The sequence below is a fragment of the Trachemys scripta genome, chromosome 2 (assembly GCF_013100865.1).
Source record: "Trachemys scripta elegans isolate TJP31775 chromosome 2, CAS_Tse_1.0, whole genome shotgun sequence".
Lineage (NCBI taxonomy): Eukaryota > Metazoa > Chordata > Testudines > Emydidae > Trachemys > Trachemys scripta.
The window spans coordinates 15,111,576-15,132,374 of record NC_048299.1 but is presented as its reverse complement, the minus strand read 5'-3'; the positions used below and the strand labels follow the sequence as shown (position 1 = coordinate 15,132,374).

General features: G+C 46.2%; 1 protein-coding gene and 1 long non-coding RNA gene across 9 annotated transcripts in view; both read left to right on the top strand.

The window, feature by feature from the left end:
• The window catches only part of PRKAG2 (protein kinase AMP-activated non-catalytic subunit gamma 2), a 393,593-nt gene that overhangs the window by 189,159 nt on the left and 183,635 nt on the right, over positions 1 to 20,799 (top strand). The window lies entirely within an intron of this gene.
• On the top strand, positions 2,257 to 8,591 carry LOC117872019. Its single transcript, XR_004644384.1, has 2 exons — positions 2,257 to 2,448; positions 7,847 to 8,591. It is a non-coding gene; the product is annotated as an uncharacterized LOC117872019 (long non-coding RNA).

Here is a 20,799-nt window from a genome sequence, read left to right as displayed (position 1 = left end):
TGTTTATCCACAGAACAAGTATTACCCAGACAGTTACAAGCTTTGCCACAATACCCTGCTAGTGTGTCTCCTTCCTGGAGGGACGATGTTGGTGTAAGAGATGAATTCAGTTAGAGAGAAGTAGGGAATGGGCAGAGGACTGAGAACTGGGAGCTTCCTGAGTTCTGGTTCTAGCTCTGTCAGTGTATCCGTATGTGACCATGGGCAAGTCACTTAAGGCCTGATTTTCAGCACCTCTGAAAACGAGGGTCAAAGTTCTCAAAGATAGGTGCCTAAAGGAGTGGCCTGATTTTCAGAGATGCTAATTACTTGGCAGTTCCTGATGAAATCAGCACTTCTGAAAATCAGGTCATTTATTTAGGTGTCTAAATACAGATTTAGGAGCCTAATTTTAGGCACCCATTTTTGAAAATCTTGGCGTAGGCCCTTAACCCCTCTGTATATGGTCTTCATCTCTAGCAAAAGGATGTCAATACATGTCTCACCGAGGTGTTGTGAGGCTTAGTTAACGCTAATAATGCTTTGTTTTTATAGAACACTTATTCAATTGTAGCTATCCAAGTACTTTGAAAAGGTGATATCATTAACATTTTACAGATAGAACAACTTAGTTCCAGAGAGCTTGTGACTTGCTGACAATCAGAGAGAAAGGTAGGTCTGGAATATGGATCTCCTTATTCTCATTCCCTAGAACACAGCTTCCCCCTCCTACCCTCAAAATACTTTGAGACTCAGGTAGCAGGTGCAGTAGGAGTGTAGATTCTCACAACCAATTTGAGTGTTTGTGCCCTGGTTCTGAACGGTCTCCCCTGAGGTTGATACTCGTGCTCCTGAGACACTGCAGGACTGCTTGACACCAACTACTTGCTATCTGTTCAGCTAGCCCAAGGGCCAAGCAGGGTGCAGTCCCCACCACTCTAGATCATCTAGTCCAGGGATTCTCAAACTAGGGGTCAGGACCCCTCAGGGGGTCGTGAGGTTATTACACGGGGGGGTCATGAGCTGTCAGCCCCCATCCCAAACCCCCCTTGCCTCCAGCATTTATAAGGGTGTTAAATATATAAAAAAGTGTTTTTAATTTATAAGGGGGGTCGCACTCTGAGGCTTGCTATGTGAAAGGGGTCACCAGTACAAAAGTTTGAGAACCACTGATCTAGTCTGACCTCCCGTATAGCCCAGGTCATAGAACTTCCCCACAGAAGGCACTTGGCAGCTGTGGGAAGAAAGCATTCCTTGGCCTGTCAACAGGATTAGGAGCGTGGTTTTGTAGGAGTAGCTATGAATATCATGGAGATAGAAGGATGGACAAAATTGAACAATATTAGGATTGTGGCTTTGGTTGGTTGCGTTAGCTCAGTAGCTAAAAGAAATTGTGTTGAGAGAGGGCAGAGAGCAAACTACAGGGACGGGGACCTACAGTTAAAAAAAATAGCTGTGAAATATGGAGTCATTTATTTATTAAGTACTTCCTTAGGCCTGTGTCAAACTATCTAATCAGTGTCTGTACATGTCAGCAGCACATCCATAATAAGAAAGTGCTGTGTGGCATTGTGTGAACTGGAATTAGAGACGTGATAATCAGCTGAACTGTTAGAGATAATGTAAAAGCTTCATGGCATACACTTGCATTCCTTTAGCCAGGGAAAAACCTTATATGTGCAGATGAGTTACATTTTTTTCAAAAACATTCTTAACACTGTTACATTCAGTTTCTTGGCCGATCCCACAGTTAAATCCCAAGGAGCGCAGCAGTGGTTCCTAACTGCAGGTACATGTCTCTGGGATTGCGTCCATTGCTGTAATGAATTCACTGGTATGTGTCACCAGTAGTGTAGTGACTGACAATCTAGGCTCCTCCCCCTGCCTGATAAACCAGTGTGCTGGGTCCTTGTGCTTTTCATTCCACCTCCTATTCTTTTATGCATCTTCCAAGCTCTTGGAGCTTGTGCTGTTCTGCCCTGCAGGTTTTGCAATTCCAAGTGCTCTTCCAGCAGTGAAAGTGTCCCCCAGCCAGGGTGAAATATTGTCTTGTGGTGGATGCATCAGATTTGGGATTATAAAATCTGGTGTGACAGAGTAGTCTGTCCCTTCAGGGTAGTGGTGCCTAGTGGTCAACCTAGCCGATCATGTGGTGCGGCCCTGTAAGAGGTTGAAAAATCTTACACACACACACACACACACACACACACACGGATGTGGCAGACATTGGGAGTGAGGAAATAGTTTTGGGAGTAAGAAGTGTTTGGGAGGAAATCCTGTTACTGTTTCTTTAAGAATCGGTGGCTAGGGGGCCTTTCAGAGAGAGCGGGGCAAGGCTCCCTTCTCACCCAATCAACTGGGGATGAGCTAGCAGAAGGGGACCCAGCATAGAGGCTGCCTCTCTCATATAACTGGGCAGACACCAGAAGATACCAGCAGGGAAAGGCAGGCCTCCTGAGCAGTCTGAAGGTAATTAAGGAAAGGGGGCCAGCTGGCTAACCCAGAGCTCAGCTCCAGAGAGGAGAGTGGAGGGCTGCAGTTTAGGGAGGACTAGAAAATCTGATTAACAGAACCCAGCTTCGGGGAGAAGGGGCTGGGGAGACTGTGGGGTAAGGAGAACGTGGAACTAATACTGCCCAGCTCCAAAGAGGAGAGCTGGGGATTCTTGCTTAAGAAAGGACTGAAAAGGGGTAACCCAGAGAAGGAAGTAGGAAGGGTTCCTGGACCGGAGACTCTTTTCAGGTGCAAAGAAGAGTCTCCTGAAGGAAGGAGCCAGGGATGGCTAGTTGGACTAACAGCCTGAGGTGTCAAATGTCCTGGGCATCTCAGTGAGTTGCTACTTGAGCTTATGGTTGTCATTTATAAATGAGACCCTTGGAAGTGGGGTGCTCTTTGATTAAAAATGATCTGTCTGGAGTTGTTTATAACGCAAGTGAAGGGGAGTGAGGTGCGGTGCACCGGGGTGACTTCCACATCATCACACTTGGGTTCTATTCTCATTTCTGCCACAAACTTTCTGCTTAACACCCCCTGCTCCCCAGTCTTCCCACTATAAAGTGCTGATATTTCCCTGCCTCACTGGGGATGTTTTGAAGCTAAATAATGTTTGTAAAGTGCTTTGAGATCCTCAATTATAAAAGTGTACAATATTATTAATTCCTTAACCAATTACTGTTAGACAGCTTCTGCTTGTCATCATATTTCTCTCTCAAACCAGGCTTGGTGGTCTTAGTCCAGCTCCCACTGGATTCTTGTCTGTTGGTATCATGATTGGTATTGCAGTTTGCAGTCTGTACGCAGAGGCTGAAGGCTAAGGGTTTCCTCCTGCACAGTTAAGGTTTGGAGTGTGGAGCAGGTAAGTACAAGGTAAAAAGTGAAGAATAGGACAGGGAATTCTGCAGAATCTGATCCCGAATTAGTCAGAGCACTGCTGCATGGCTGCCAAGCTATTCCTGCTTAGTAGCAGGAGAAAAGCATAGGTAAGCACCTCATTTGTATGCTAAAGATCATGCAGAAACTCACATCTTGCTTCATTCACTCAATCTCTGCAAAAACAACGAGGAGTCCTTGTGGCAACTTAGAGACTAACAAATTTATTTGGGCATAAGCTTTCGTGGGCTGAAACCCACTTCATCAGATGCATGGAGTGAAAAATACAGTAGGCAGGTATATATTACAGCACAGGAAAAGATGGGAGTTACCTTACCAAGTACGGGGGTCAGTGCTAATGAGGCCAATTCAAACAGGGTAGATGTGGCCCACTCCCAATAGTTGACAAGAATCTGAGAGTATCAACTGAGGAGAAATTACTTTTTATAGTGACCCAGCCGCTCCCAGTCTTTATTCAGGCCTAATTTGATAGTGTCAAGTTTGCAAATTAGTTCCAGTTCTGCAGTTTCTCGCTGAAGTCTGTTTTTGAAGTTTTTTTTATTGAAGAATGGCCACCTTTAAGTCTGTTATTGAGTGTCCAGGGAGATTGAAGTGCTCTCCTATTGGTTTTTGAATGTTACAATTCTTGATGTCTGATTTGTGTCCATTTATTCTTTTTGCTACTTCCTTTTACCCTATGCTATTGCAGATAAGGGAGTGGACATGAAAGAGGCTTGAGAGCTAATATTGCTCATTACCCAGGATCTACTTAGCACTTATAGTTGAACAGCAAGCTTCAAGATCTCAATCATGTCAAGCAGGTTTCTTTCAGAAAAAAGAAAATAGGAAGGGATCACAAACCCTCTCAGATAAAAGGCAAAATAGAAGTTGAGTGAAGGGAATTTGGAGATCTAGGTTCTATTCCCAGCACTGTTGCTGGGTGAGCTTGGGCAAGTCACTTCACCGCTGTTCCTCAGTTTCCCCATCTGTAAAGTGTGCATAACGAAAATGACCTCCTTGGAAAAGCACTTTGAGATCTACAGCTGAAAAGTGCTATAGAAGAGCCAGGTATCACTATTAATAAGTGAGGCAGCATAAGAGAGAATTTGAAGTGCACATAGGTAATGACATAACAAATAGCAAGATATTCATTAAATATATCAGAAACTGGAACCTGCAAGGAAAGCAGTGGGTCTGTTGGATTACTAGGGGCTAAAAAGGAACATTTAAGGATAAGAAGATTGTAGAGGGGCTAATTGTTCTGTGCATTACTCTTCATCAGAGAGTATATTGAGGAGGTACCTACTCTTTTTAGGAAATAAATATGCGGCACTGTCAGAAGATGAGGCGCTGGAACAAATTAATAAATTAAAGAGCAACAAGTCCCCAAGTCTAGATGATATACATGCAAGAGTTCTGAAGGGCAGAAGAACGAAATGGCTGAGCTGCTAACAAAACCTTACTTAGTTTATTTAGGAAGGGATTAACTAAATGGAAAGAAAAGGTAGGAGGTGAAGAAGGACAGGAGAAAGAGAGGGTAGATAGGAGAGATATGGAGTGAAACCTAAGCAGAGATACTGTGAGGAAGGGTTAGAGCAAACAGCCAATCAGAACAGGACAGAGAAATAAAGGTTTTTCAACAGTTTCTAAAAGAATATCTAGTGGTCCTTGCATTGGCTGCTCCTGTTCTTACCAGCTAGAGTCTCTGGCTGGTTGCTTTCTGCATTTCGCCACATGGTGAGGGGAGGGAAGGCACTGTCTGGGTCCAGAGTGAGAGTGTGTGAGAGAGAAGGGTGTGGCCCTGGTTGGACCCTGTTCCTCCCCCCCCCCCCCAATCCCCCAGTGCAACTGTTCTTGCTTTGGCTGTTCCTGTTGAGAAAAGAGAAGTGGCTGACATAATTTTTAAAAGCCTTTGACAGACTCCCCCCACAAGAGGCTGTTAAGGCAACTAAGTAGTCAGGGGTGAGAGGCAAAGTATTATAACTGATCAGAAGCTGACTAAAAGAAAGAAGAAAGTTAGGAATAAATGGTAATTTTTTAACATAGCAAGAAGATAACTGTGGGGTGTCAAGGACCTGTACCACAACTGGTGTTAATATTAGTGCAGTTTGAAAAAGGAGGGGGATTTTTCCCAGAAAACTTGGAGGTTTTTTCCCCAGAAATTTGAGTACTGAAAAATTTAGCTAAAATCAGAAATATTTCTACTGAAAATGCTGTTGCTGTGCCTCATGGGAGTTAAGGTTCAGGTGCCTCATTCTCCTTGGTGGGCCAGGCTCCACAGCAGATTACATCTGCCATGATGTAGCATGGTCTTCTCTTCTTGAAGAGAAGAGACTGTGAATTCTGGGAGTACCTGGCCATGGTGCATTGTGGGAAATGTAGTGTGGCTGGGGAGTGTAGCCCTTAGAAAAGAAAGGGAATAGAAGGCAACCAACCTACAACGGCCATGAGGCACTATGGCAGCATTTCCAAATCAAAATGTTTACAGTGAACAAAAAAAATTAAATATTTCTAAGGTAAGCAGTTGGACTGAAACGCAGTTTTCCATAAAGAAAAATGACAGAAAATTTTCAACTAGATCGAGTTGATATATTTATAAATGATCTGGCAAAGAGCAGCAACAGTGAGGTGGCAAAATTTGCAGATAACTCAATTACTTACATTAGTCAAGACTTGAGAAACTTCAGAGGGACACACATCTAAATGATTAGGCTAGGAAGAAACTTCCTCTATAGACAAGTTATTCCATAATGGCTCTTGCACCTTGCTCTGTAGCATCTGGTACTGGCTACTGTCAGGATATTGGACTAGATGGAACATCTGGTATAGTAGTTCTGTGTTTCAGTTGTTCTGTGCTTCGCTTTAGCTGTGTCGAGGCCATAGGCTGAAATCATACTTGCTGCAGAGTGCAGCCTTATATACACCTCTGTCGCTGCACAAGGAGTTGTAGGATTACTCCTGGGGGAATTCTGCACCACTGCTCAATGCAGAATTTTGCACAAATTGACGTGCACACAGAATTTCCTTTCCCCCACAGATATGGACTGCAGTGCTGCTAGGTGCCACTAGCGGCCACTGGACACAGAATAGCCCGGCTTGCACATAGAAGCCACTTCTCGGGGGAGGGAGAGGGAGCGAGACCCTTCCTGGCATCTGCAGTTCCCAACATGCCCAGAGGGAAGGAGAGTGGCGTGCAGGAAACTGTGCAAGCCTGGAACCAAGCATCAGGCTGTTTCTCACTTTGGATCCCTGGACTCTGGTGGGGGGCGGGGTGTCTGGGCAAGGGGGGGCCCACTGCTAGGCTCTGGAGGGGAGGGGGTGTGGATATCTGGGCGGGGGGGTCATGGCTGGGCTCTGTGGGGGAGGGGATTCGGGTGTATTGGTTGGGGGAAGCCCACAGGTGGGCTCTGTGGGGGAGGGGTTGTGGGTGTCTGTCCGCCCAGCTGGGTTCTTGGGGTGGGGGAGAAGAGGGCAGAGAAATATGAATTGGGTTGTCAAAGGGGTTTCTTTAACTCTCTACTCCCAGGGGAATTTTTGTGTGTGGCTGTATTGCAGTGGTCTCCAATCTTTTTATGCCCACGATCACTTTTTGAACTTAAGGGCAACCCAGGATCTACCCTGCCCCTTCCCCGAGGCCCCGCCCCAATCACTCCATCCCCCCCTCTCCGTCACTCACTCTCCTCCACCCTCACTCACTCCCAGTTGGTGGTGTAGTGTGGCTGCCGCTAAGGCAGGCTGCCTGCCTACCCCGGCCCCACGCCGCTCCTGCGGCCAACATGCCCTTGTGGTTCCTGGGGATGGGGGCGGGCGGCATGTGGCTCCGCGAGCTGCCCCTCTCTGCAGGCACTGCCCCCGCAGCTCCCATTGGCCACAGCTCCCCATTCCCGGTCAATGGGAGCTGTGGGAATGGTGCTTGCAGGCAGGAGCGGTGTGCGGTGGGAGACCTCTGCCCTCCCCCCCCACCTGTGAGGCCACGCTGGCTGCTTCCAGGAACGGCGTGGGGCCGGGGCTAAGGCAGGGAGCCTTAGCGGCAGCCCCGCTACACTGCCAGAGATCATGATCGACTGGGAGATCCTCTAGGATTGACCAGTCGATCACAATCGACCGGTTGGTGACCACTGCTGTATTGTTACAGACATACTTGCTGACAGGTATTTTGAAATAAATTACCAAAATAATTGAAACTGGCGTGATTATGTAGTGTTATTTTGACAAATACAATTTGCAGAATTTTAAAATATTGTGTGCAGAATTTTTAATATTTTTGGCGCAGAATGCCCCCAGAGTACAGGATGTAGCTTTAAATGGACATAGAGGTTAAACTACCCTTTCAAGTTGGCCCTTCCAAATGCTGGCAGGAGGTAGTACTCAGTCTATAGATAAGGCTGTACTAGTCATAATAGTGATTTATATGTTGATTGTACTTCACAAATGTTAACATAATATCCCTCAGAACATGAATATTACAAAGGAAAATATTAATATTTCCATTTTACAGATGGGGAACCTGAGATACAGAGATGTGAACTGATGTGCCCAAGGTATAGAAGCAGACCCAAGATTAGAATTTGTGTTCCCTGTTGGTAGAATCACCCTTAAACCTGCCATTTCAAAGTCCAATTACACACCTGTGTGAAAGGACAGTGAGATTGCAGACAGGTTTACGATGGACCGTATGGATGGTGTGATACACAACCTGTCAGTTAGGGCTATGCTACTGCTCTACTGCTTCGTTTTATGGATGTTCATATCATACGGCTCATTTGATCTACTTCCTGTCTGAGAAGACTTTAGAGAATAAGATGGAAGAGATATATCCTCTAGTTGGTCGACAGAACAAGGAATGCAGAGCCTGATTTTCTTCTGGAATGCATGCATGAGTGGCTCCCGTTGTCTTCAGTGTCAGCTGTCTGCCCACACACCCAAGAACAATGTTTGATCCACCCTTATCTTTCTTGCATAATTGGCTACAGCTCTCCTTTTAAGTACCCACTTCACCTGGCCAGCTGTATTTACAGGGGTTTTTGTTCATATCTCCAATGCAGATAGTTGTGAACAAGAATCCACAAGAAGTTTATGACTGTGGTACACAGGGCTGCAGCTTTCTTTTTGCTGAATGGAGATGTATTTATTGTTGGTAATAGTTGTAGTTACTTGGTCTATCCTTTGTAATTTACCAACTCCCACCACCAGGAGCAGCAAATCTAAGAATATTTGAAATAAAATTTTGCTTCTTTCTTTCATTACTTATTCTTCTAATTAATTCCTCTGTCTTCATTCGTGTAAAGAACTGTGCACAAATCTGTTGTACAAAGTAACAACTAATAATAGCAGTAATAACACATTTCATTCAAGCTCCAACAATGCTTCATGGATTTGAATTTGCAAGATGCTAAGCACTGTGACCTGGATTCTGCAAAGCATTTACACACATAATCCCAATAACTTCAGTGTGACTGTGCTCCTGCTTAAAGTTAAGTATATGCTGGACCGGGCCCAAGTGCTCAGCACCTTGCAGGATCTAACCCTATTTGCACAGGGCCAAATTCATCCCCCCTGTAACTCCAAGGACTTCAGTGGTGGTACTCCAACGATGAATTGGACCAATGTTTTTCATCTCTCAATGGCTATTCTCTGGGAATTCTTGAATGTATTTGAAGACTTGCACAGCCCAAACTAAGATGCTTGTGGCTAGCTCTAGTATGTATAAACATGTAATCCATCATGACCATGTACAGGGTATGCACACATTACATACTTGTGAGCAAAAATAAGAGTTTTTCATGTTGCCGCTTTTTAGTTTTGACCAGATGTAAAATAAATGTGGTAGATTGTAATCCCCATGATAAGCAGCTGAGAAAAAGCGGGCTATTTTAACCCCAGGCTGTTTACTTAGCAGATCGAGACTGACTGGTCAAAAGCAAGAAAAAGACAGAAAACAGATGTGGATGCTGATAGTTCAGGGGTGGGACCATCTGTAAGCTTGGAGGGGCCTGATTCACCACTGCATTGTACCAATGTAAAAGCACTGGAGATTCAGGCCCAGAATTCTGCACGACGAGGATCAGGAGTTGCTGCTCCCCTGCCCCGTCCTTGCGCAGCCCAAGTAGGGAAAGTGACTTGGATGCAGAGAACCCTGATTTCGCTCCTTGCTCCCCCCCCAGCCCCCTAGAGGGGTGCGGGGGAGCAGTATTGGGGGGGGAGGGGCGAGTAGCAAGGCCAGATGCTCCATAGATCCAGGTCAGTTTCCTGGAAGGGGTGTGAAGGGGGCACAATGCAGGGGTTAGGGCACAGGAGGGGGCGAAGGGGGGAAGTGCAGGGGTTAGCGGCAAAGAGGGGTGGGGAGCCTGGGGAGCTCATGGGGGCCGGGGCAATGGGGGGGACCACGCCCACGGGGACCAAGGGCGCCAAAATACAAGTTCACCCTGGGCACCATTTCCCTAAAGCCAGCCCTGGTGTTGGGTGACCGCTATGGGAGTGCAGTCGGTGGAGGGGGTTTTGTTTGATTTGGTTTGTTTTTTTTCTGTAGTGGAGCAGGTTCTCTTGAGGTATTTGGGTGGTCCATTCCATGATGTGATCTACTTCTCTGGAATGTTCTTGTTTGGTGAAGGTGGTTTTAAGCCTGTTAAGGTGTGTATCCTGGACTTTCTCCTCAGAGCATATTCTGAATGCCTGGTTGTAAATGACAGATTTTATGGCATGTCTGGGGTGGTTACTGGATCTGTGGGGGTAAGTGTGGTGATTCATGGGTTTCTTGTGTATAGTTGTCTGTAGGTTTCCATTGTTGAAGCTGTTCGTGGTAACCAGGAAGTTGATGCTGGTGTGGGAGTGTTCTAGGGAGAGTGGAAATGGATGGATTGATGGTGGTAGTAGAAGTTACAGTGGAAATCTATGAGGCAGTTTAGGTCATTTTATAGTTAAAGTTTTTCCTAATACATGCGCTATAGCTCCCTTGGTGCAGATAAAGCGCATTACTTCTTATCTTATCTTTCAGTGGACACAGGGACCAGTTGATCACCATCCTCTTTGTAAAAGCCCTTAACATATCTGAAGAGTTATTAGCACCCTCCGCCCCCACCCGGGTCTTTTTTTCTCTCAAGACTAAACATGCCCAGTGTTTTTTTTAAACCTTTCCTCATAGGCAGGTCTTCTAAGCCTTTTATCGTTTTCATTTTTAACTCTGGACTCTCCAGTTTGTCCCTATCTTTCTCAGAGTGTGGCACCCAGAACTGGAGACAGTGCTCCAGCTGAGGCCCCACCACTACCAAGTAAAGCTGGACAATTACCTCCCATGTCTTACCTATGACATTCCTGCTAATACACCCCAGAATGGTATTAGCCTTTTGCAACTGAATCACATTATTGATTCATTCAATTTGTGAAAAGCAACAGAGGGTCCTGTGGTACCTTTAAGACTAACAGATGTATTGGAGCATAAGCTTTCGTGGGTGAATGCCCACTTCATCAGACGCATTCAATTTGTGATCCACCATAACCCCCACATCCTTTCCAGCAGTACTAATGTCTAGTCAGTTATCCCCCATTTTGTAGCTGTGCATGTGATTTCTCCCCCCTTCCTAAGGGGTAGTACTTTGCACTTGTTTTTACTGAATCTCATCGTGTTGATTTCAGATCAATACTCTGATTTGTCAAGGTTATTTTGAATTCTAGTCCTAGCAACCTCTCCCAGCTTGGTGTCATCTGCATATTTTATAAGCAGTGTGTGCACGCTGCACTCCATTATCCATCTGGTCCCATTGCTGCTGGGCCTGCTTGCAACATCCTTCAATGGATTCAAAGTCTCTGAAAGGCTGTTCCTGGGAAGAAGCTGGTGGAACTGTTACCTCTGTGGTGAGTTGGGGTGAGGTTGCATTACAGTGCAGGCCCCCCGATAACCCCCTTGCAGTCAGGGGTGGTACCATGGGCAAGCCCTGCCTTGGTTTCCCCTCACCTGAGGTATAAGCAAGTCTAAACAGGCCTTCAGGTACTATGTGCACCGCCCCTCCCGAAGGGTCTCATTTATTAATGAGAAAAGGCCAACATATAACATAAGCAAACCTCCACCCCAATGTCTTAGCTGGGAGACAGGGTTAATTGTAGAGCATCCGTTCCCACACCTGAATCCACTGGTAGCCTTTGTCCTGTCTCTTTACCAGCAGGGCACTCTCAGTTCAGGTTTCTATCCCTGGAGCCGGCCCTGCCCTGGAGCCAGGTCTCTTACCGTTATTGGGTAGAATCCATCTCCAGAGCCAGAGGGGCATGAAGATCTGCCGCTCTTCCCCAGGGCAGCACATAGTTCCTGACAGGCTGGGCTTCCTGCTTCTGTTTGGGAAATCCCTTTATTGAGACCCGGCCTTCTTGGGGGCCTATCTCTAGGAACACAGCTGAGGGGTGTTCTCCAACAGGTCCCCTGTCTCCAGGAGCAGACCTCTAGGTTCTCTACTCTGGTAAGCTCTCCTGGGAGCTCAGACCCTTGGTACAGGAGTTTCCTGTCTTCTCAGGAGTGCCTTTGCTAACTGAGCTTGGGTGACATTTTTATTAGCTCCATGTTGTTGTTAGGTCAGCTTGGTTACTAAGTAACCCTAAAGCAGCCACCTAGGGCAGTCGGTTACACCTAGGTGGGCCTTCAGAAGGCAGTCACAGGCGGACTGGGTCCTGACACCTTTTGAAGGGCAGGTGCCCTGTTCACAAGCTGCTTGTGGTTTTCCCCACCTGCTGCTCCTTCAGGATCCTAGTCTGTTTGGGAGGTGAGCAGTGAAGAGGAGCTGGCAGTCCCATTCTCTTTCCTGCCCTTTCTGATCCCATAACTACGCTGCTTTGGTGCAGTCTTTCAGAAAATCAAGTGTTAGGAGCTAATATTACATTGATTTGTGGGACAGACTGTGATTCCCTAGAGCAGTGTAACAACATGGATGGGGCCCAGGAAAATAAGAAAACTGAAAGACAAAAAAGTGTCTCTCTTAAATTGGGATTAATCACTAAGGGTCTGTATACACTGCCCACGTTACAGCGCGGCCACAGCACCACAGTGACACGAGCAGTGTCCAGCGATAAAAAATAATTACCCCGAATGAGGGGTGGTAGCTTTATCGCCGGGAGTGCGGCTCCTGGCGATAAAATGCTGTCTATACTGTCACTTTTCAGCTCTAAAACTTTTGTCGCTCAGGGGTGTGTTTTTTCACATCCCTGAACAACTAAAGTTTAGTGCCGAAAGTGGCAGTGTGTAGACACAGCCTTTGTGTAAGACAAAACACAGCATTTATTAGGGTTTAGATGTGAAGGAATCTCTAATTCCCGCAGATTTGAGCTGCTCCTTTTGATGTGTTTGACAGAGTCATTTGTCTTGAAAGGAAGCTTTAGAGGATCATTTAGTCCATTCCCTTGTGTTGTGGTAGGACTGATTTCATTATGCCTAAACCATCCCTGACAGCTGGGTGTCAAGTCTAGCCTTGAACAGCAGCAGGTCTAACCTTGAGATGCTAAGGGTATGCCTACATGGAGCAGCAATGTTCACTGTGGGGGGAGGTGCAATTTCTAAAGCATACTAACGTGTTACACATTAATTGGTTTGTGTAGACCCTGCTAGTGTGCATTAAAAGTTCCCTAGTGTGCTTTAACATTGTGCTGTTTGAAACAATCATATGTTAAAGCACACTAGGAAATTCTAATGCACATCAACCAGCAGGGCCTACACAGCTCAATTAATGAACAACATATCAGTACACTTTAGAAATCACACTTCTGTAATGAGAACGAGGAGTACTTGTGGCACCTTAGAGACTAACAAATTTATTTGGGCATAAGCTTTCGTGGGCTAAAACCCACTTCATTGGATGCATGCAGTGGAAAATACAGTAGGAAGATATATATACAGAGAACATGGAAAAAATGGATGTTGCCATACCAACTCTAACAAGACTAATCAGTTAAGGTGGGCCCCAACCTGAAGCAAATACTTACTAGCAACCACACAACAAAAACACTAACCCAGGAACCAATCCTTGCAACAAAGCCCGTTGCCAACTCTGTCCACATATCTATTCAAGGGACACCATCATAGGACCTAACCACATCAGCCACACCATCAGAGGCTCGTTCACCTGCACATCTACCAATGTGATATATGCCATCATGTGCCAGCAATGCCCCTCTGCCATGTACATTGGCCAAACTGGACAGTCTCTATGCAAAAGAATAAATGGACACAAATCAGACATCAAGAATTATAACATTCAAAAACCAGTCGGAGAACACTTCAACCTCCCTGGTCACTCAATTACAGACCTAAAAGTCACAATACTTCAACAACAAAAACTTCAAAACCAGACTCCAATGAGAAACTGCAGAACTGGAATTAATTTGCAAACTGGACACCATTAAATTAGGCTTGAATAAAGACTGGGAGTGGATGGGTCATTACACAAAGTAAAAGCTATTTCCCCATGCTAATTTTCCCCCTACTGTTACTAACACCTTCTTGTCAACCGATTATCCTGATTATCACTACAAAAGTTTTTTTTCTCCTGCTGATAATAGCCCACCTTAATTGATTATTCTTGTTAGAATTGATATGGCAACACCCATTTTTTCATGTTCTGTGTGTGTGTGTGTGTGTGTGTGTGTATATCTATATCTCTCCTACTGTATTTTCCACTGCATGCATCCGATGAAGTGGGTTTTAGCCCACGAAAGCTTATGCCCAAATAAATTGGTTAGTCTCTAAGGTGCCACAAGTACGCCTTGTTCTTTTTGCTGATACAGACTAACACAGCTACCACTCTGACTCCTGTAATGTGCATTGCTGCTGTGTAGACAAGCCCTCATTTGATCAGGAGGAGGTGGTGGGCTGTAGTCATGCCTGTATCCACATGTACATTGTGTTGCACAACAGAGTAGAGAAAAGTATAATAGTGCTTCACAGTTAAAGAACACCATCAGTGTGCAGTCTAGTCGGTTTAGAAAAATATTTTAAGTAGTTTCAGGTTCTATAACTGCCCCCAAAACCTCCTGCCAATTTCTGTGCTTTCTACAGTCATGCTTTCCTATTTTAAAATTCTCTCCCTTTGTTGTGGGAAAGATCCACATAAACAAAAGGGAAAAGCAGCTGAGTATACAAGGAAAACCAATGAAACAAAGTGATGCCAAATACACAGTATAAACAAACTGAAAAAGTACTTTTCTGTATGCTTCAGTTCTGGTAATCTCCGATGGTGTTTGTAACAATCATAGGTTTAAAAAAAAAAGTCTGGACAGTTGTGTTTTGTTTTGAAGTTGATTGTCCCTTTAAATACCATATATGTTTTAGACAAAGAAGCAGTTGGGAAAGTAGCAAACAACTGTGATCTTTACTGAGTTTACAGCTTATTTCTAAACACACAGAGAGGAAAGTAGGCCTGCATTTAATTCACATGCTTGAGTCATTGTACATATTTAGAGGAAATTAGTGGAGTCTTATTGTATTTGTCTCTAATTCTAGCTCATTTTTCAGTGATCATTTTTCTTTGTCACAATCCATGTGTAGTTTGCCTAAAGTTTCTCAGTATAATTTATATCAGGAAGTTTAAAAAGGGTTCAAGAAAACTTATTACTGAATTGTGCTTGGCTAAAACTATTTGAATGGCAGATCAGGAGGCCAGCGTATACTGCTTAGAACTAGGGACAAGGAATAAAGGCTCTTGGGTTCTTTTCTTGTCTCTGCCACTGACTTGTAGTGTGATCTAAGGCAAGTCATTTAGATATGAAATTTCAAACCTTGGGTTCCTAAAGTTAGATGCTTAAATCCTATAGAGGTATCTATATAATGTTTACCTGATTTTCAGAGGTGTTGAGGATTTACAGCCCTCAGTGAATTCAGTGGGAGCTGTGGGTGCTCTAGTGCTGTGGTTCTCAACCAGGGGTACACACAGGTCTTCCAGGAGGCACATCAGCTCATCTAGATATTTGCCTAGTTTTACAACAGGTTACATAAAAAGCACTAACGAAATCAGTACAAACTAAAATTTCATACAATGATTTGTTTATACTGCTCTATATACTATAACTATATACTGAAATGTAAGTACAATATTTATATTGCAGTTGATTTATTTTATAAGTAAATGGTAAAAATGAGAAAGTCAGCAATTTTTCAGTAGTAGTGTGCTGTGACTTTTGTATTTTTATGTCTGATTTTGTAAGCAGGTAGTTTTTAAGTGAGGTGAAACTTGGGGTAGGCAAGACAAATCAGATGTCTGAAAGGGGTACAGTAATCTGGAAAGGTTGAGAGCCACTGCTGTAGCACCTCTGCAGATCAGGTCATTTATTTAGGTGTGTGGTATGGATTTTGGTGTCAGGTTCAACTCTAGCACCCAAGTTTAAAATTCTGTCCTTAACCTCTCTGTGCATCTGTTTACTCAGCTGGTAAAATGGGTAGAAATAATAACTTCCCGCTGCACAGAGATGTTGTGAAGCTACATTCATTAATACTCTGTTTTGCAGCAATACTCTTTATATTAGCATTTGATCTGATCTCATCTAATTGAATTTACCCTAGCTATTAGTGTCATACATATTTAAAGATTGAGCTGAGTTGAGGTAAATATTGACGCTGGTCAGTGTTAACCTTTTAAATCAATATATTCTGGGATTTGTGGAAAAACAAAGTCAGTATCTGCTTTGTCCTATTGTCATGCTTCCTTATCAGATAAATCTTTATGACATCTGCAGTAGGTTTTGGATCATGATGAAATTCTGGCCTGTTCAACATCTATCACACAGAACTGGAAGGGACCCTGAAAGGTCTTCGAGTCCAGCCCCCTGCCTTCACTAGCAGGACCAAGTACTGATTTTGCCCCAGATCCCTAAGTGGCCCCTTCAAGGATTGAACTCACAACCCTGCATTTAGCAGGTCAATGCTCAAACCACTGAGCTATCCCTCCCCCCTCTGTGCTGGACAGATTGTCCTTATACATTCTACTCCACGTTGGGAAAAGAACTACCTCCCAGTCCATGTCCAGGCAGCCTTCTCCTTATGGCACGATCCTAGGAATGCAGAGTCCTCTTCCACGGGTGTTTCTGTAGGAGGGGACTGTTGGGCTCCTAGTGGTGGAATTGATGCATACATTGCTGCTGATGCAGTCACCAGAGGCAAGAACCAAGATGGGTGGCATACAGTCCAAAAGTCTATGGAATGCTGAGCCTTCCGCAGTGCTGTCTACATAATGAGCAAATCAGGGTATCACGAAAGAGCCAGGCCACTTTTGAAAAAAGAGGAATAAATGGGGAGGAAATCATAATCTAATACACTAAAGTGCTGGGAATAGGAAACAGACTGAGGAGCTGAGACCTTGGATGTTTGTTTTTCTTTCCATTTTTGTTTAAGGTTTAAGATGATTTGTTTCTAAACTTAAGCATGTGGGTTCTGATGATCTAATATATCAGTGAGATCTTTAGTGGTCACTTCAACACATTAGTTAGCATCATTACCCCCACTTCCTCTGTCGGTTTGATTCTCCTCTCACTTACCCTGATGAACATCAGGAATAATTCTGTAAAAAGCAACAGAGAGTCCTGTGGCACCTTTAAGACTAACAGATGTATTGGAGCCTAAGCTTTCATGGGTGAATACCTACTTCGTCGCCCTCTCCTTGCCCCACATGTGTCTGACCAAGTGGGTATTCACCCACGAAAGCTTATGCTCCAATACATCTGTTAGTCTTAAAGGTGCCACAGGACTCTCTGTTGCTTTTTACAGATCCAGTCTAACACGGCTACCCCTCTGAGGAATAATTCTATTCATCAGTGGAGTTATGTGACTCTAGAAAGAAAAAGACCGTGAAAAGAATCAAGCCTTTACAACTCCTGAAAGATGGGGACCTGAACAGCACAAGCTATTCTTCATGAAGTTGTAGAATTTCAACTACACTTTGGGGTGCTTTTTCTTTTTCTCTAGGTTGCAGCCTTGGCCAGCCCCTCATTGCTGATCTCTTAAATAGCAATCTTTAGACTTGTAAAAAACATCTGGTCGGATTTACTCTTGGGATGTATTCCCAGCTAACATAACTGAAACAACCCAGAAGAGTCGCACCAGAAATGGCCATTGTAAAACAGGTTAGGGATAGGTGTGTTAAGTGATAAAGCAGTGCTGTTGAGAGAGATTCTTAGCAGGTGTAAATCAGTGTACTGTATTGAAGTCAATGGAGTTATATCAATTTACACCAGCTGAGGATCTGGTCTCTGGTGTTTTATTGTGAACTATTCTGGATTCATATGATTCTAAAACTGTAAGTGAATTTAGTTCTTGATTTTTTTTTTTTTTTTTTTTTTAAATCCATAGAATTTACAGGCTTGGTGCTTCACACCCTTACTCACAGGAGTCACCCTTACTCAGACTGAAGTCAGAGGCACTGATCAGAGGAATAAGTATTACTGCCAGGTATATGGATTGCAGGATCCAGCTCTTATTTTGCATAGAATCTGCCATACATACTGTATTCCAGAATGTTTTAGAGAGTTAAACAATAAAGCCTTTCTTCTGAGTCCATCCTGCTGTAACAGCTGTTAAATAATTGCTGTGGAATGGGGGGTTCAGACATTTGATGTCAAGTCAGGAAGTGCTTGCCTTAGGCCACTTTCATTTATTACCCAAAGACGCTTTGGAACTCTTAGGGGCAAATCCTATCCCCGCTCCTTTGGTAAGGAAGATCAGTAGCACTAATGCTTTTGAGGGGATGCACACTCCAGGCCTGAATCACCACTGACTTTCTCCTGTTCTAAATCAGTGTGATCATAGGCACCAACTTTTCCCGGCGCCGGTAGGTGCTCGAGCCCTCGGCCCCACCCCGACTCCGCCCCCCTCCTTGCCCCTATTGGACTCCTTCCCCAAATCCCTGTCTTGGCCCCGCCTCTTCCCCAGCTCCTCCCCTGAGCGCGCCTCATACCCTCTCCTCCCCCCTCCCTCCCAGTGTTTGCCACACGAAACAGCTGTTTGGCGGCGGCGGCAAGCTCTGGGAAGGAAAGGGGAGAAGCGGCGCGCTCAGGAGAGGAGGCGGAGCAGAGGCAGAGGTGAGCTGGGGGGCGGGGAGGTGCCGATGGGTGCAGAGCACCCACCAGTTTTTCCCCGGGGCTGCTCCAGCCCCGGAGCACCCATGGAGTCGGCGCCTATGAGTGTGATTCCATTGACAGAAAACTGAACTCACCCAGTGCTAAATCAGGCTCCTCCTTGCATAGTGTGGAGCTCAGCTCTGCTGTGGCTCCCAGGGATCAGCAAGGGTAGGGCATGAGTTTGCCAGAGGTAGGGTGTGTGGGTCTATTTGTCCTCCTCCCCATGCATCTGCCCAGCATGCTGGGGAGAGAAGAAATAACAGCCACAGGGGGTGCAGGCCTTTCTCTGGAGTATGCTGCAGTTACTTTTATTCTCTTTGGGTTTTAAGGCTTCTGTGAAGTGCCTAGGTAATGTTAGACTGTGAATGGCCCATCCCTACCTTCTCCTGCTTACTTGAGCATTGCAGGACGTGCAGGACTCCCAGCCCCCTGCACAGTGTGTAGGATCACGTGCTAAGAATCCAGCTGTATCCTAGCAGACGGGAATGCAAATATTCCCACTGCATCCCCGTTTCCCCTGCTGTTATTTTGAAAAAGGTATACATGGAAATCTCACAGGAATCTGGTGCCCATTTCGGACTAATCAGGTATAAGATATCAGACCAGGTTCTCTATGGAGTTCAGTGCAGGCAGGGGGTGGGTATCAAAGAGCCCATTACAGCTCTCTGATTGTCTGCTCCAGTCCTGGCCCTAATGGAGTTCAGTGCAGTTTGGGGACTGTTCTAATTTGTGCCAGCTGACAATGGTCCCATAGGAGCATAAGAAATAATAATCCTAGCCAGTTTGTCAGCACGACACTCCAGTCAACCCTTCTCCCCAGGGACTGTGGAGCGGGAAGTGTAGGAACTGGCTATGTTGGCTGTATGCCTGCAGAGGCTCCCCAGTACTAACGGTGTCCCCAACAAGGGAGTTACAGGTCGTCTCAGCTCCCTTTCCACACTGCTCTGGAGACGCAAGAGGAGCAGAGTGGCCCAGAGAATGTGACCCCCAATGTCAAGAAATTAAGCTGTTCACTCAGAAAATAGTCCAAATACAGCAAGGCTGCGAGTCTGTCATGGAAGTCATGGATTCCGTGACTTTCCGTGACTTTTGAAGTGGCCAGTACAGCTGGCTTAGGGGCTGCCCCTAGGCCAGCAGCAGATTGGGTTTAGGAGGGAGCTCAGGGCTGGGTCAGGGGGTTGGGGTGCGGGGCGGTGCTTACCTGGCGGGGGGGCAGCGCTCCTAGAAGCGGCCAACATATCTCTGCAGCTCCTAGGCGGAGAGGCCAGGGGGCTCTGCACGCTGCCCCTGCTTGCAGGCACTGCCCCCACAGCTCCCAGTGGCTGCAGTTCCTGATCAATGGGCACTGCGGAGCCAGAGCTTGTGGCAGGGGCAATGTGCGGAGCCCTCCGGCCTTCCCTCCCCCTAGGAGCTGCAGGGACATGCCGGTTGCTTCCGGGGAGCTGCGCGGAGCTGGGTAGGGAGCCTGCCAGACCCTCGGCCCTAGCACCAGCAGGGATTCCGGACCACACGCCACCACCTGGCTCCCTCCCCCAGCACCAGTGAGGGTCCCGGGCTGTGACTGCAGCCCGCCCCCAGCACCAGCGGGAGTCCTGGGTCACCTCCCAGCATCCGTGGTGCCCTGGGACCGCCCCCCTGAGCACCCGCAGCCCCCCAGCCCAAGTTTTAGTTAGGGTTATATAGTACAAATCATGGACAGGTCATGGGCCGTGAATTTTTGTATACTACCCGTGACCTGTCCATGACTTTTACTAAAAATACCTGTGATTAAAACATAGCCTTAACCATAGGTGCTGACTCCGTGGGTGCTCTGGGGTTGAAGCACCCACGGGGAAAAATTGGTGGGTGCTCTGGACCCACTGGCAGCTCCCCGCCCCAGCTCACCTCCGCTCTGCCTCCTCCCCTGAGCACGCCGCTGCATCCTGCTTCTCCCCCCTCCCTCTCAGTCTTGCGCTGTGGAACAGCTGTTTCGCGTGGCAAGCCTGGGAGGGAGGGGGCAGAAGGGGGAATGTGGCATGCTTGTGGGGGGGAGGCGGGGCTGGGGCGGGGATTTGGGGCGGGGTCCAATAGGGGCAGGGAGGGGTGGAGTTAGGGCGGGGACTTTGTGGCGGGGTGGAGGCGGGGCAGGGCTGGGGGCGTGACCACCCACCAGCGCAGAAAAACGTTGGCGCCTGTGGCCTTAACCATGGGCCACCTCCAGGCTGCCCCTTCCACAGATGTGTTGGTGAGAGAAGAGGTAGTCAGCAAGGAAACATCCAGGCACAATTGTTGTGTGTTTTTCTTGTTCGTCCACAAGCCATAGTGCTGTTTTCAAAAGTGGTGTCTGTGACCCATGGGAGGAGGAGGAGATGTTGTAAGTCTAAAGAGAAT